Source organism: Lissotriton vulgaris, chromosome 1_2, assembly GCF_964263255.1.
Source record: "Lissotriton vulgaris chromosome 1_2, aLisVul1.2, whole genome shotgun sequence".
NCBI classification, from domain to species: Eukaryota; Metazoa; Chordata; class Amphibia; order Caudata; family Salamandridae; genus Lissotriton; species Lissotriton vulgaris.
In genome coordinates, this window is record NC_141686.1 from 41352790 (window position 1) to 41368068 (window position 15279).

At 53.3% G+C, this 15279-nt stretch overlaps 1 protein-coding gene across 2 annotated transcripts in view; it reads left to right on the plus strand.

Moving 5' to 3' along the window:
• DENND5B (DENN domain containing 5B) overlaps positions 1-15279 on the plus strand; it is a 751805-nt gene that overhangs the window by 140125 nt on the left and 596401 nt on the right. The window lies entirely within an intron of this gene.

Consider the following 15279-nt stretch of genomic DNA (forward strand, 5'->3'; position numbering starts at 1 on the left):
CTGCACTCGCTACTCTGCACTCGCTACTCTGCACTCGCTACTCTGCACTCTGCACTCACTACTCTGTACTCACTACTCTGCACTCTGCACTCACTACTCTGCACTCACTGCTCTGCATTCTACACTCACTACTCTGCATTCTGCACTCACTACTCTGCATTCTGCACTCACTACTCTGCACTCTGCACTCACTACTCTGCATTCTGCACTTACTACTCTGCACTCACTACTCTGCACTCACTAGTCTGCACTCACTAGTCTGCACTCACAACTCTGCATTCTGCACTCACTACTCTGCACTCACTCTGCATCACTACTCTGCACTCACTACTCTGCACTCGCTACTCTGCACTCACTACTCTGCACTCGCTACTCTGCACTCACTACTCTGCACTCACTACTCTGCACTCACTACTCTGCACTCACTACTCTGCATTCTGCACTCACTACTCTGCATTCTGCACTCACTACTCTGCATTCTGCACTCACTACTCTGCATTCTGCACTCACTACTCTGCATTCTGCACTCACCACTCTGCACTCACCACTCTGCACTCACCACTCTGCACTCACCACTCTGCACTCACCACTCTGCACTCACCACTCACCACTCTGCACTCACTCTGCATCTCTACTCTGCACTCACTACTCTGCACTCACTCTGCATCTCTACTCTGCACTCACTACTCTGCACTCACTACTCTGCACTCACTACTCTGCACTCACTACTCTGCATCCCTACTCTGCACTCGCTACTCTGCACTCGCTACTCTGCACTCGCTACTCTGCACTCGCTACTCTGCACTCGCTACTCTGCACTCGCTACTCTGCACTCGCTACTCTGCACTCGCTACTCTGCACTCGCTACTCTGCACTCTGCACTCACTACTCTGCACTCTGCACTCACTACTCTGCACTCTGCACTCACTACTCTGCACTCACTACTCTGCATTCTGCACTCACTACTCTGCACTCTGCACTCACTACTCTGCACTCACTACTCTGCACTCACTACTCTGCACTCACTACTCTGCACTCGCTACTCTGCACTCGCTACTCTGCACTCGCTACTCTGCACTCGCTACTCTGCACTTACTACTCTGCACTCGCTACTCTGCACTCGCTACTCTGCACTCGCTACTCTGCACTCGCTACTCTGCACTCGCTACTCTGCACTCGCTACTCTGCACTCGCTACTCCACTCGCTACTCTGCACTCGCTACTCTGCACTCACTACTCTGCACTCACTACTCTGCACTCACTACTCTGCACTCGCACTCGCACTCTGCACTCGCACTCTGCACTCGCACTCTGCACTCGCACTCTGCACTCGCACTCTGCACTCGCACTCTGCACTCGCACTCTGCACTCGCAGCACTCGCACTCTGCACTCGCAGCACTCGCACTCTGCACTCGCACTCTGCACTCGCACTCTGCACTCGCACTCGCACTCTGCACTCGCACTCGCACTCTGCACTCGCACTCTGCACTCACTACTCTGCACTCACTACTCTGCACTCACTACTCTGCACTCACTACTCTGCACTCACTACTCTGCACTCACTACTCTGCACTCACTACTCTGCACTCACTACTCTGCACTCACTACTCTGCACTCACTACTCTGCATTCTGCGCTCACTAGTCTGCACTCACTAGTCTGCACTCACTAGTCTGCACTCACTAGTCTGCACTCACTACTCTGCACTCACTACTCTGCACTCACTACTCGCACTCTGCACTCGCACTCTGCACTCGCACTCTGCACTCACTACTCGCACTCTGCACTCGCACTCTGCACTCACTACTCTGCACTCACACTCTGCACTCGCACTCTGCACTCGCACTCTGCACTCACTAGTCTGCACTCACTACTCTGCACTCACTACTCTGCACTCACTACTCTGCACTCACTACTCTGCATTCTGCACTCACTACTCTGCATTCTGCACTCACTACTCTGCATTCTGCACTCACTACTCTGCACTCACACTCTGCACTCACACTCTGCACTCACTACTCTGCACTCACTACTCTGCACTCACTACTCTGCACTCACTACTCTGCACTCACTAGTCGCACTCTGCACTCGCACTCTGCACTCGCACTCTGCACTCGCACTCTGCACTCACTACTCTGCACTCACTACTCTGCACTCACTACTCTGCACTCACTACTCTGCACTCACTACTCTGCACTCACTACTCTGCACTCACTACTCTGCACTCACTACTCTGCACTCACTACTCTGCACTCACCACTCTGCACTCACCACTCTGCACTCACCACTCTGCACTCACCACTCTGCACTCACCACTCTGCACTCACCACTCTGCACTCACCACTCTGCACTCACCACTCTGCACTCACCACTCTGCACTCACCACTCTGCACTCACCACTCTGCACTCACCACTCTTCACTCACACTCTGCACTCACTACTCTGCATTCTGCACTCACTACTCTGCATTCTGCACTCACTACTCTGCATTCTGCACTCACTACTCTGCACTCACACTCTGCACTCACTACTCTGCACTCACTACTCTGCACTCACTACTCTGCACTCACTACTCTGCACTCACTACTCTGCACTCACTACTCTGCACTCACTACTCTGCACTCACTACTCTGCATTCTGCACTCACTACTCTGCACTCACTACTCTGCACTCACTACTCTGCACTCACTACTCTGCACTCACTACTCTGCACTCGCACTCTGCACTCGCACTCTGCACTCTCACTCTGCACTCGCACTCTGCACTCGCACTCTGCACTCGCACTCTGCACTCACTACTCTGCACTCACTACTCTGCACTCACTACTCTGCACTCACTACTCTGCACTCACTACTCTGCACTCACCACTCTGCACTCACCACTCTGCACTCACCACTCTGCACTCACCACTCTGCACTCACCACTCTGCACTCACCACTCTGCACTCACCACTCTGCACTCACCACTCTGCACTCACCACTCTGCACTCACCACTCTGCACTCACCACTCTTCACTCACACTCTGCACTCGCTACTCTGCATTCTGCACTCACTACTCTGCATTCTGCACTCACTACTCTGCATTCTGCACTCACTACTCTGCACTCACACTCTGCACTCACTACTCTGCACTCACTACTCTGCACTCACTACTCTGCACTCACTACTCTGCACTCACTACTCTGCACTCACTACTCTGCACTCACTACTCTGCACTCACTACTCTGCACTCACTAGTCGCACTCTGCACTCACCACTCTGCACTCACCACTCTGCACTCACCACTCTGCACTCACCACTCTGCACTCACCACTCTGCACTCACCACTCTGCACTCACCACTCTGCACTCACCACTCTGCACTCACCACTCTGCACTCACCACTCTTCACTCACACTCTGCACTCACTACTCTGCATTCTGCACTCACTACTCTGCATTCTGCACTCACTACTCTGCATTCTGCACTCACTACTCTGCACTCACACTCTGCACTCACTACTCTGCACTCACTACTCTGCACTCACTACTCTGCACTCACTACTCTGCACTCACTACTCTGCACTCACTACTCTGCACTCACTACTCTGCACTCACTACTCTGCATTCTGCACTCACTACTCTGCACTCACACTCTGCACTCACTACTCTGCACTCACTACTCTGCACTCACTACTCTGCACTCGCACTCTGCACTCGCACTCTGCACTCGCACTCTGCACTCGCACTCTGCACTCGCACTCTGCACTCGCACTCTGCACTCGCACTCTGCACTCGCACTCTGCACTCGCACTCTGCACTCGCACTCTGCACTCACTACTCTGCACTCACTACTCTGCACTCACTACTCTGCACTCACTACTCTGCACTCACTACTCTGCACTCACTAGTCGCACTCTGCACTCGCACTCTGCACTCACACTCTGCACTCACTACTCTGCACTCACTACTCTGCACTCACTACTCTGCACTCGCTACTCTGCACTCGCTACTCTGCACTCGCTACTCCACTCGCTACTCTGCACTCGCTACTCTGCACTCACTACTCTGCACTCACTACTCTGCACTCACTACTCTGCACTCACTACTCTGCACTCACTACTCTGCACTCACTACTCTGCACTCACTACTCTGCACTCACTACTCTGCACTCACTACTCTGCACTCACTACTCTGCATTCTGCACTCACTACTCTGCACTCACACTCTGCACTCACTACTCTGCACTCACTACTCTGCACTCACTACTCTGCACTCGCACTCTGCACTCGCACTCTGCACTCACTACTCTGCACTCACTACTCTGCACTCACTACTCTGCACTCACTACTCTGCACTCACTACTCGCACTCTGCACTCGCACTCTGCACTCGCACTCTGCACTCACTACTCTGCACTCACTACTCTGCACTCACTACTCTGCACTCACTACTCTGCACTCACTACTCTGCACTCACTAGTCGCACTCTGCACTCGCACTCTGCACTCGCACTCTGCACTCGCACTCTGCACTCGCACTCTGCACTCGCACTCTGCACTCGCACTCTGCACTCGCACTCTGCACTCGCACTCTGCACTCGCACTCTGCACTCGCACTCGCACTCTGCACTGGCACTCGCACTCTGCACTCACTACTCTGCATTCTGCACTCACTACTCTGCATTCTGCGCTCACTAGTCTGCACTCACTAGTCTGCACTCACTAGTCTGCACTCACTACTCTGCACTCACTACTCTGCACTCACTACTCGCACTCTGCACTCGCACTCTGCACTCACTACTCTGCACTCACACTCTGCACTCGCACTCTGCACTCTGCACTCGCACTCTGCACTCACTACTCTGCACTCACTACTCTGCACTCACTACTCTGCACTCACTACTACTCTGCGCTCACTACTACTCTGCGCTCACTACTACTCTGCGCTCACTACTACTCTGCGCTCACTACTACTCTGCGCTCACTACTACTCTGCGCTCACTACTACTCTGCGCTCACTACTACTCTGCCCTCACTACTACTCTGCGCTCACTACTACTCTGCGCTCACTACTCTGCACTCACACTCTGCACTCACAACTCTGCATTCTGCACTCACTACTCTGCACTCACTCTGCATCACTACTCTGCACTCGCTACTCTGCACTCGCTACTCTGCACTCGCTACTCTGCACTCGCTACTCTGCACTCGCTACTCTGCACTCGCTACTCTGCACTCGCTACTCTGCACTCGCTACTCTGCACTCGCTACTCTGCACTCGCTACTCTGCACTCGCTACTCTGCACTCTGCACTCACTACTCTGTACTCACTACTCTGCACTCTGCACTCACTACTCTGCACTCACTGCTCTGCATTCTACACTCACTACTCTGCATTCTGCACTCACTACTCTGCATTCTGCACTCACTACTCTGCACTCTGCACTCACTACTCTGCATTCTGCACTTACTACTCTGCACTCACTAGTCTGCACTCACTAGTCTGCACTCACTAGTCTGCACTCACAACTCTGCATTCTGCACTCACTACTCTGCACTCACTCTGCATCACTACTCTGCACTCACTACTCTGCACTCGCTACTCTGCACTCACTACTCTGCACTCGCTACTCTGCACTCACTACTCTGCACTCACTACTCTGCACTCACTACTCTGCACTCACTACTCTGCATTCTGCACTCACTACTCTGCATTCTGCACTCACTACTCTGCATTCTGCACTCACTACTCTGCATTCTGCACTCACTACTCTGCATTCTGCACTCACTACTCTGCACTCACCACTCTGCACTCACCACTCTGCACTCACCACTCTGCACTCACCACTCTGCACTCACCACTCTGCACTCACCACTCACCACTCTGCACTCACTCTGCATCTCTACTCTGCACTCACTACTCTGCACTCACTCTGCATCTCTACTCTGCACTCACTACTCTGCACTCACTACTCTGCACTCACTACTCTGCACTCACTACTCTGCATCCCTACTCTGCACTCGCTACTCTGCACTCGCTACTCTGCACTCGCTACTCTGCACTCGCTACTCTGCACTCGCTACTCTGCACTCGCTACTCTGCACTCGCTACTCTGCACTCGCTACTCTGCACTCGCTACTCTGCACTCTGCACTCACTACTCTGCACTCTGCACTCACTACTCTGCACTCTGCACTCACTACTCTGCACTCACTACTCTGCATTCTGCACTCACTACTCTGCACTCTGCACTCACTACTCTGCACTCACTACTCTGCACTCACTACTCTGCACTCACTACTCTGCACTCGCTACTCTGCACTCGCTACTCTGCACTCGCTACTCTGCACTCGCTACTCTGCACTTACTACTCTGCACTCGCTACTCTGCACTCGCTACTCTGCACTCGCTACTCTGCACTCGCTACTCTGCACTCGCTACTCTGCACTCGCTACTCTGCACTCGCTACTCCACTCGCTACTCTGCACTCGCTACTCTGCACTCACTACTCTGCACTCACTACTCTGCACTCACTACTCTGCACTCGCACTCGCACTCTGCACTCGCACTCTGCACTCGCACTCTGCACTCGCACTCTGCACTCGCACTCTGCACTCGCACTCGCACTCTGCACTCGCAGCACTCGCACTCTGCACTCGCAGCACTCGCACTCTGCACTCGCACTCTGCACTCGCACTCTGCACTCGCACTCGCACTCTGCACTCGCACTCGCACTCTGCACTCGCACTCTGCACTCACTACTCTGCACTCACTACTCTGCACTCACTACTCTGCACTCACTACTCTGCACTCACTACTCTGCACTCACTACTCTGCACTCACTACTCTGCACTCACTACTCTGCACTCACTACTCTGCATTCTGCGCTCACTAGTCTGCGCTCACTAGTCTGCACTCACTAGTCTGCACTCACTAGTCTGCACTCACTACTCTGCACTCACTACTCTGCACTCACTACTCGCACTCTGCACTCGCACTCTGCACTCGCACTCTGCACTCACTACTCGCACTCTGCACTCGCACTCTGCACTCACTACTCTGCACTCACACTCTGCACTCGCACTCTGCACTCGCACTCTGCACTCACTACTCTGCACTCACTACTCTGCACTCACTACTCTGCACTCACTACTCTGCACTCACTACTCTGCACTCACTACTCTGCATTCTGCACTCACTACTCTGCATTCTGCACTCACTACTCTGCACTCACACTCTGCACTCACACTCTGCACTCACTACTCTGCACTCACTACTCTGCACTCACTACTCTGCACTCACTACTCTGCACTCACTAGTCGCACTCTGCACTCGCACTCTGCACTCGCACTCTGCACTCGCACTCTGCACTCACTACTCTGCACTCACTACTCTGCACTCACTACTCTGCACTCACTACTCTGCACTCACTACTCTGCACTCACTACTCTGCACTCACTACTCTGCACTCACTACTCTGCACTCACTACTCTGCACTCACCACTCTGCACTCACCACTCTGCACTCACCACTCTGCACTCACCACTCTGCACTCACCACTCTGCACTCACCACTCTGCACTCACCACTCTGCACTCACCACTCTGCACTCACCACTCTGCACTCACCACTCTTCACTCACACTCTGCACTCACTACTCTGCATTCTGCACTCACTACTCTGCATTCTGCACTCACTACTCTGCATTCTGCACTCACTACTCTGCACTCACACTCTGCACTCACTACTCTGCACTCACTACTCTGCACTCACTACTCTGCACTCACTACTCTGCACTCACTACTCTGCACTCACTACTCTGCACTCACTACTCTGCACTCACTACTCTGCATTCTGCACTCACTACTCTGCACTCACTACTCTGCACTCACTACTCTGCACTCACTACTCTGCACTCACTACTCTGCACTCGCACTCTGCACTCGCACTCTGCACTCTCACTCTGCACTCGCACTCTGCACTCGCACTCTGCACTCGCACTCTGCACTCACTACTCTGCACTCACTACTCTGCACTCACTACTCTGCACTCACTACTCTGCACTCACTACTCTGCACTCACCACTCTGCACTCACCACTCTGCACTCACCACTCTGCACTCACCACTCTGCACTCACCACTCTGCACTCACCACTCTGCACTCACCACTCTGCACTCACCACTCTGCACTCACCACTCTGCACTCACCACTCTGCACTCACCACTCTGCACTCACCACTCTGCACTCACCACTCTTCACTCACACTCTGCACTCGCTACTCTGCATTCTGCACTCACTACTCTGCATTCTGCACTCACTACTCTGCATTCTGCACTCACTACTCTGCACTCACACTCTGCACTCACTACTCTGCACTCACTACTCTGCACTCACTACTCTGCACTCACTACTCTGCACTCACTACTCTGCACTCACTACTCTGCACTCACTACTCTGCACTCACTACTCTGCACTCACTAGTCGCACTCTGCACTCACCACTCTGCACTCACCACTCTGCACTCACCACTCTGCACTCACCACTCTGCACTCACCACTCTGCACTCACCACTCTTCACTCACACTCTGCACTCACTACTCTGCATTCTGCACTCACTACTCTGCATTCTGCACTCACTACTCTGCATTCTGCACTCACTACTCTGCACTCTGCACTCACTACTCTGCATTCTGCACTTACTACTCTGCACTCACTACTCTGCACTCACTACTCTGCACTCACTACTCTGCACTCACTACTCTGCACTCACTAGTCGCACTCTGCACTCACCACTCTGCACTCACCACTCTGCACTCACCACTCTGCACTCACCACTCTGCACTCACCACTCTGCACTCACCACTCTTCACTCACACTCTGCACTCACTACTCTGCATTCTGCACTCACTACTCTGCATTCTGCACTCACTACTCTGCATTCTGCACTCACTACTCTGCACTCACACTCTGCACTCACTACTCTGCACTCACTACTCTGCACTCACTACTCTGCACTCACTACTCTGCACTCACTACTCTGCACTCACTACTCTGCACTCACTACTCTGCACTCACTACTCTGCATTCTGCACTCACTACTCTGCACTCACACTCTGCACTCACTACTCTGCACTCACTACTCTGCACTCACTACTCTGCACTCGCACTCTGCACTCGCACTCTGCACTCGCACTCTGCACTCGCACTCTGCACTCGCACTCTGCACTCGCACTCTGCACTCGCACTCTGCACTCGCACTCTGCACTCGCACTCTGCACTCGCACTCTGCACTCACTACTCTGCACTCACTACTCTGCACTCACTACTCTGCACTCACTACTCTGCACTCACTAGTCGCACTCTGCACTCGCACTCTGCACTCACACTCTGCACTCACTACTCTGCACTCACTACTCTGCACTCACTACTCTGCACTCGCTACTCTGCACTCGCTACTCTGCACTCACACTCTGCACTCTGCACTCACTACTCTGCACTCACTACTCGCACTCTGCACTCGCACTCTGCACTCGCACTCTGCACTCACTACTCTGCACTCACTACTCTGCACTCACTACTCTGCACTCACTACTCTGCACTCACTACTCTGCACTCACTAGTCGCACTCTGCACTCGCACTCTGCACTCACACTCTGCACTCACTACTCTGCACTCACTACTCTGCACTCACTACTCTGCACTCACTACTCTGCACTCACCACTCTGCACTCACCACTCTGCACTCACCACTCTGCACTCACCACTCTGCACTCACCACTCTGCACTCACCACTCTGCACTCACCACTCTGCACTCACCACTCTGCACTCACCACTCTGCACTCACCACTCTGCACTCACCACTCTGCACTCACCACTCTTCACTCACACTCTGCACTCACTACTCTGCATTCTGCACTCACTACTCTGCATTCTGCACTCACTACTCTGCATTCTGCACTCACTACTCTGCACTCACACTCTGCACTCACTACTCTGCACTCACTACTCTGCACTCACTACTCTGCACTCACTACTCTGCACTCACTACTCTGCACTCACTACTCTGCACTCACTACTCTGCACTCACTACTCTGCATTCTGCACTCACTACTCTGCACTCACACTCTGCACTCACTACTCTGCACTCACTACTCTGCACTCACTACTCTGCACTCGCACTCTGCACTCGCACTCTGCACTCGCACTCTGCACTCGCACTCTGCACTCGCACTCTGCACTCGCACTCTGCACTCGCACTCTGCACTCGCACTCTGCACTCACTACTCTGCACTCACTACTCTGCACTCACTACTCTGCACTCACTACTCTGCACTCACTACTCTGCACTCACTAGTCGCACTCTGCACTCGCACTCTGCACTCACACTCTGCACTCACTACTCTGCACTCACTACTCTGCACTCGCTACTCTGCACTCGCTACTCTGCACTCACACTCTGCACTCTGCACTCACTACTCTGCACTCACTACTCGCACTCTGCACTCGCACTCTGCACTCGCACTCTGCACTCACTACTCTGCACTCACTACTCTGCACTCACTACTCTGCACTCACTACTCTGCACTCACTACTCTGCACTCACTAGTCGCACTCTGCACTCGCACTCTGCACTCACACTCTGCACTCACTACTCTGCACTCACTACTCTGCACTCACTACTCTGCACTCACTACTCTGCACTCACCACTCTGCACTCACCACTCTGCACTCACCACTCTGCACTCACCACTCTGCACTCACCACTCTGCACTCACCACTCTGCACTCACCACTCTGCACTCACCACTCTGCACTCACCACTCTGCACTCACCACTCTGCACTCACCACTCTGCACTCACCACTCTGCACTCACCACTCTTCACTCACACTCTGCACTCACTACTCTGCATTCTGCACTCACTACTCTGCATTCTGCACTCACTACTCTGCACTCACACTCTGCACTCACTACTCTGCACTCACTACTCTGCACTCACTACTCTGCACTCACTACTCTGCACTCACTAGTCGCACTCTGCACTCGCACTCTGCACTCACCACTCTGCACTCACCACTCTGCACTCACCACTCTGCACTCACCACTCTTCACTCACACTCTGCACTCACTACTCTGCATTCTGCACTCACTACTCTGCACTCACTACTCTGCACTCACACTCTGCACTCACACTCTGCACTCACTACTCTGCACTCACTACTCTGCACTCACTACTCTGCACTCGCACTCGCACTCTGCACTCGCACTCTGCACTCACTACTCTGCACTCACTACTCTGCACTCACTACTCGCACTCTGCACTCGCACTCTGCACTCGCACTCTGCACTCGCACTCTGCACTCGCACTCTGCACTCACCACTCTGCACTCACCACTCTGCACTCACCACTCTGCACTCACCACTCTGCACTCACCACTCTGCACTCACACTCTGCACTCACTACTCTGCATTCTGCACTCACTACTCTGCATTCTGCACTCACTACTCTGCACTCACTAGTCGCACTCTGCACTCACACTCTGCACTCGCACTCTGCACTCGCACTCTGCACTCGCACTCTGCACTCACTACTCTGCACTCACTACTCTGCACTCACTACTCTGCACTCACCACTCTGCACTCACCACTCTGCACTCACCACTCTGCACTCACCACTCTGCACTCACCACTCTGCACTCACCACTCTGCACTCACCACTCTGCACTCACCACTCTGCACTCACCACTCTGCACTCACCACTCTGCACTCACCACTCTGCACTCACCACTCTGCACTCACCACTCTGCACTCACCACTCTGCACTCACCACTCTGCACTCACCACTCTGCACTCACCACTCTGCACTCACCACTCTTCACTCACTACTCTGCATTCTGCACTCTTCACTCACTACTCTGCATTCTGCACTCACTACTCTGCATACTCACTACTCTGCATACTCACTACTCTGCCTACTCACTACTCTGCATACTCACTCTGCACTCAGTCTGCATACTTACTCTGCACTCACACCTCTGCACTCACACCTCTGCACTCACACCTCTGCACTCACACCTCTGCACTCACACCTCTGCACTCACACCTCTGCACTCACACCTCTGCACTCACACCTCTGCACTCACACCTCTGCACTCACACCTCTGCACTCACACCTCTGCACTCACACCTCTGCACTCACTACTCTGCACTCACTACTCTGCACTCACTACTCTGCATACTCACTACTCTGCCTACTCACTACTCTGCATACTCACTCTGCACTCACTACTCTGCATACTTACTCTGTACTCACTACTCTGCATACTTACTCTGCACTCAGTCTGCATACTTACTCTGCACTCACTAGTCTGCACTCACACCTCTGCACTCGCACTCACACCTCTGCACTCACACCTCTGCACTCGCACTCACACCTCTGCACTCGCACTCACACCTCTGCACTCGCACTCACACCTCTGCACTCACACCTCTGCACTCACACCTCTGCACTCACACCTCTGCACTCACACCTCTGCACTCACACCTCTGCACTCACACCTCTGCACTCACACCTCTGCACTCACACCTCTGCACTCACACCTCTGCACTCACACCTCTGCACTCACACCTCTGCACTCACACCTCTGCACTCACACCTCTGCACTCACACCTCTGCACTCACACCTCTGCACTCACACCTCTGCACTCACACCTCTGCACTCACACCTCTGCACTCACTACTCTGCACTCACTACTCTGCACTCACTACTCTGCACTCACTACTCTGCACTCACCACTCTGCACTCACCACTCTGCACTCACCACTCTGCACTCACCACTCTGCACTCACCACTCTGCACTCACCACTCTGCACTCACCACTCTGCACTCACCACTCTGCACTCACCACTCTGCACTCACCACTCTGCACTCACTACTCTGCACTCACTACTCTGCACTCACTACTCTGCACTCACACTCTGCATTCTGCACTTACTACTCTGCATTCTGCACTCACTACTCTGCACTCACACTCTGCACTCACTACTCTGCATTCTGCACTTACTGCTCTGCATTCTGCACTCACTACTCTGCACTCACTACTCTGCACTCACTACTCTGCACTCACTACTCTGCACTCACACTCTGCACTCACACTCTGCACTCACACTCTGCATACTCACTACTCTGCATACTCACTACTCTGCATACTCACTACTCTGCATACTCACTACTCTGCATACTCACTACTCTGCATACTCACTCTGCACTCACTACTCTGCATACTTACTCTGCACTCAGTCTGCATACTTACTCTGCACTCACTAGTCTGCACTCACACCTCTGCACTCGCACTCACACCTCTGCACTCGCACTCACACCTCTGCACTCGCACCTCTGCACTCACACCTCTGCACTCACACCTCTGCACTCACACCTCTGCACTCACACCTCTGCACTCACACCTCTGCACTCACACCTCTGCACTCACACCTCTGCACTCACACCTCTGCACTCACACCTCTGCACTCACACCTCTGCACTCACACCTCTGCACTCACACCTCTGCACTCACACCTCTGCACTCACACCTCTGCACTCACACCTCTGCACTCACACCTCTGCACTCACACCTCTGCACTCACTACTCTGCACTCACTACTCTGCACTCACTACTCTGCACTCACTACTCTGCACTCACTACTCTGCACTCTGCACTCACTACTCTGCACTCACTACTCTGCACTCTGCACTCACTACTCTGCACTCACTACTCTGCACTCACTACTCTGCATACTCACTACTCTGCATACTCACTACTCTGCATACTCACTACTCTGCATACTCACTACTCTGCCTACTAACTACTCTGCATACTCACTCTGCACTCACTACTCTGCATACTTACTCTGCACTCAGTCTGCATACTTACTCTGCACTCACTAGTCTGCACTCACACCTCTGCACTCACACCTCTGCACTCACACCTCTGCACTCACACCTCTGCACTCACACCTCTGCACTCACACCTCTGCACTCACACCTCTGCACTCACACCTCTGCACTCACACCTCTGCACTCACACCTCTGCACTCACACCTCTGCACTCACACCTCTGCACTCACACCTCTGCACTCACACCTCTGCACTCACACCTCTGCACTCACACCTCTGCACTCACACCTCTGCACTCACACCTCTGCACTCACACCTCTGCACTCACACCTCTGCACTCACTACTCTGCATACTCACTACTCTGCATACTCACTACTCTGCATACTCACTCTGCACTCACTACTCTGCATACTTACTCTGCACTCAGTCTGCATACTTACTCTGCACTCACTAGTCTGCACTCACACCTCTGCACTCGCACTCACACCTCTGCACTCGCACTCACACCTCTGCACTCGCACTCACACCTCTGCACTCACACCTCTGCACTCACACCTCTGCACTCACACCTCTGCACTCACACCTCTGCACTCACACCTCTGCACTCACACCTCTGCACTCACTACTCTGCACTCACTACTCTGCACTCTGCACTCACTACTCTGCACTCACTACTCTGCACTCACTACTCTGCACTCACTACTCTGCACTCACTACTCTGCACGCACTACTCTGCACGCACTACTCTGCACTCACTACTCTGCACTCCCTACTCTGCACTCACTACTCTGCACTCACAGAGACGAGAGACGTCCCTTCCGCAGCCATGAGAGATTATGCTCAGTCCTGAGCGGACACTGTAGCTTAGTTCAAAGACTTCACCCAAAGGAGCTACTACGCTGCTTACACTCTGCTGCTCACACTACACTTACACTCACATTAACTGCCGACAGCGGTTACTCTACTATCAGTGTCTTGCTCATACTCACCTACCACTGCTTGTAGTGCATGTGCTTGCTTCATGTTTTGTTAGCAGCTATTCAAGGTAGTGTAGCAAAGATACCGTGGGCCCTGCGGCAAGGATGACAATTGGCCCTTTTACTGATTTTAGTGCAATAAATGACAGTAATTATTAGGGCACCGGTACCACTGCACCTGCTGCAGCCGTGGCAGCTGATCCCCTGTTCCCCAGTGTGAGATGCTACAGTGCTGGCGTGCCTGCGCAGCTCGAGGCCTAGCTGACGTCAGGCACTTCAGTATTAAGCTAAGAAAAGACTCTCGGGTGTGCTCGGAATGGATCTGACCAAGAGATCGCCAGAAATTCGTATATTGAGGATTCACTCTCCACTCAAGAGGCGCACACTGCCAGGCACACACTGCACGCACTCGCCGCTGCACACGCTGCTC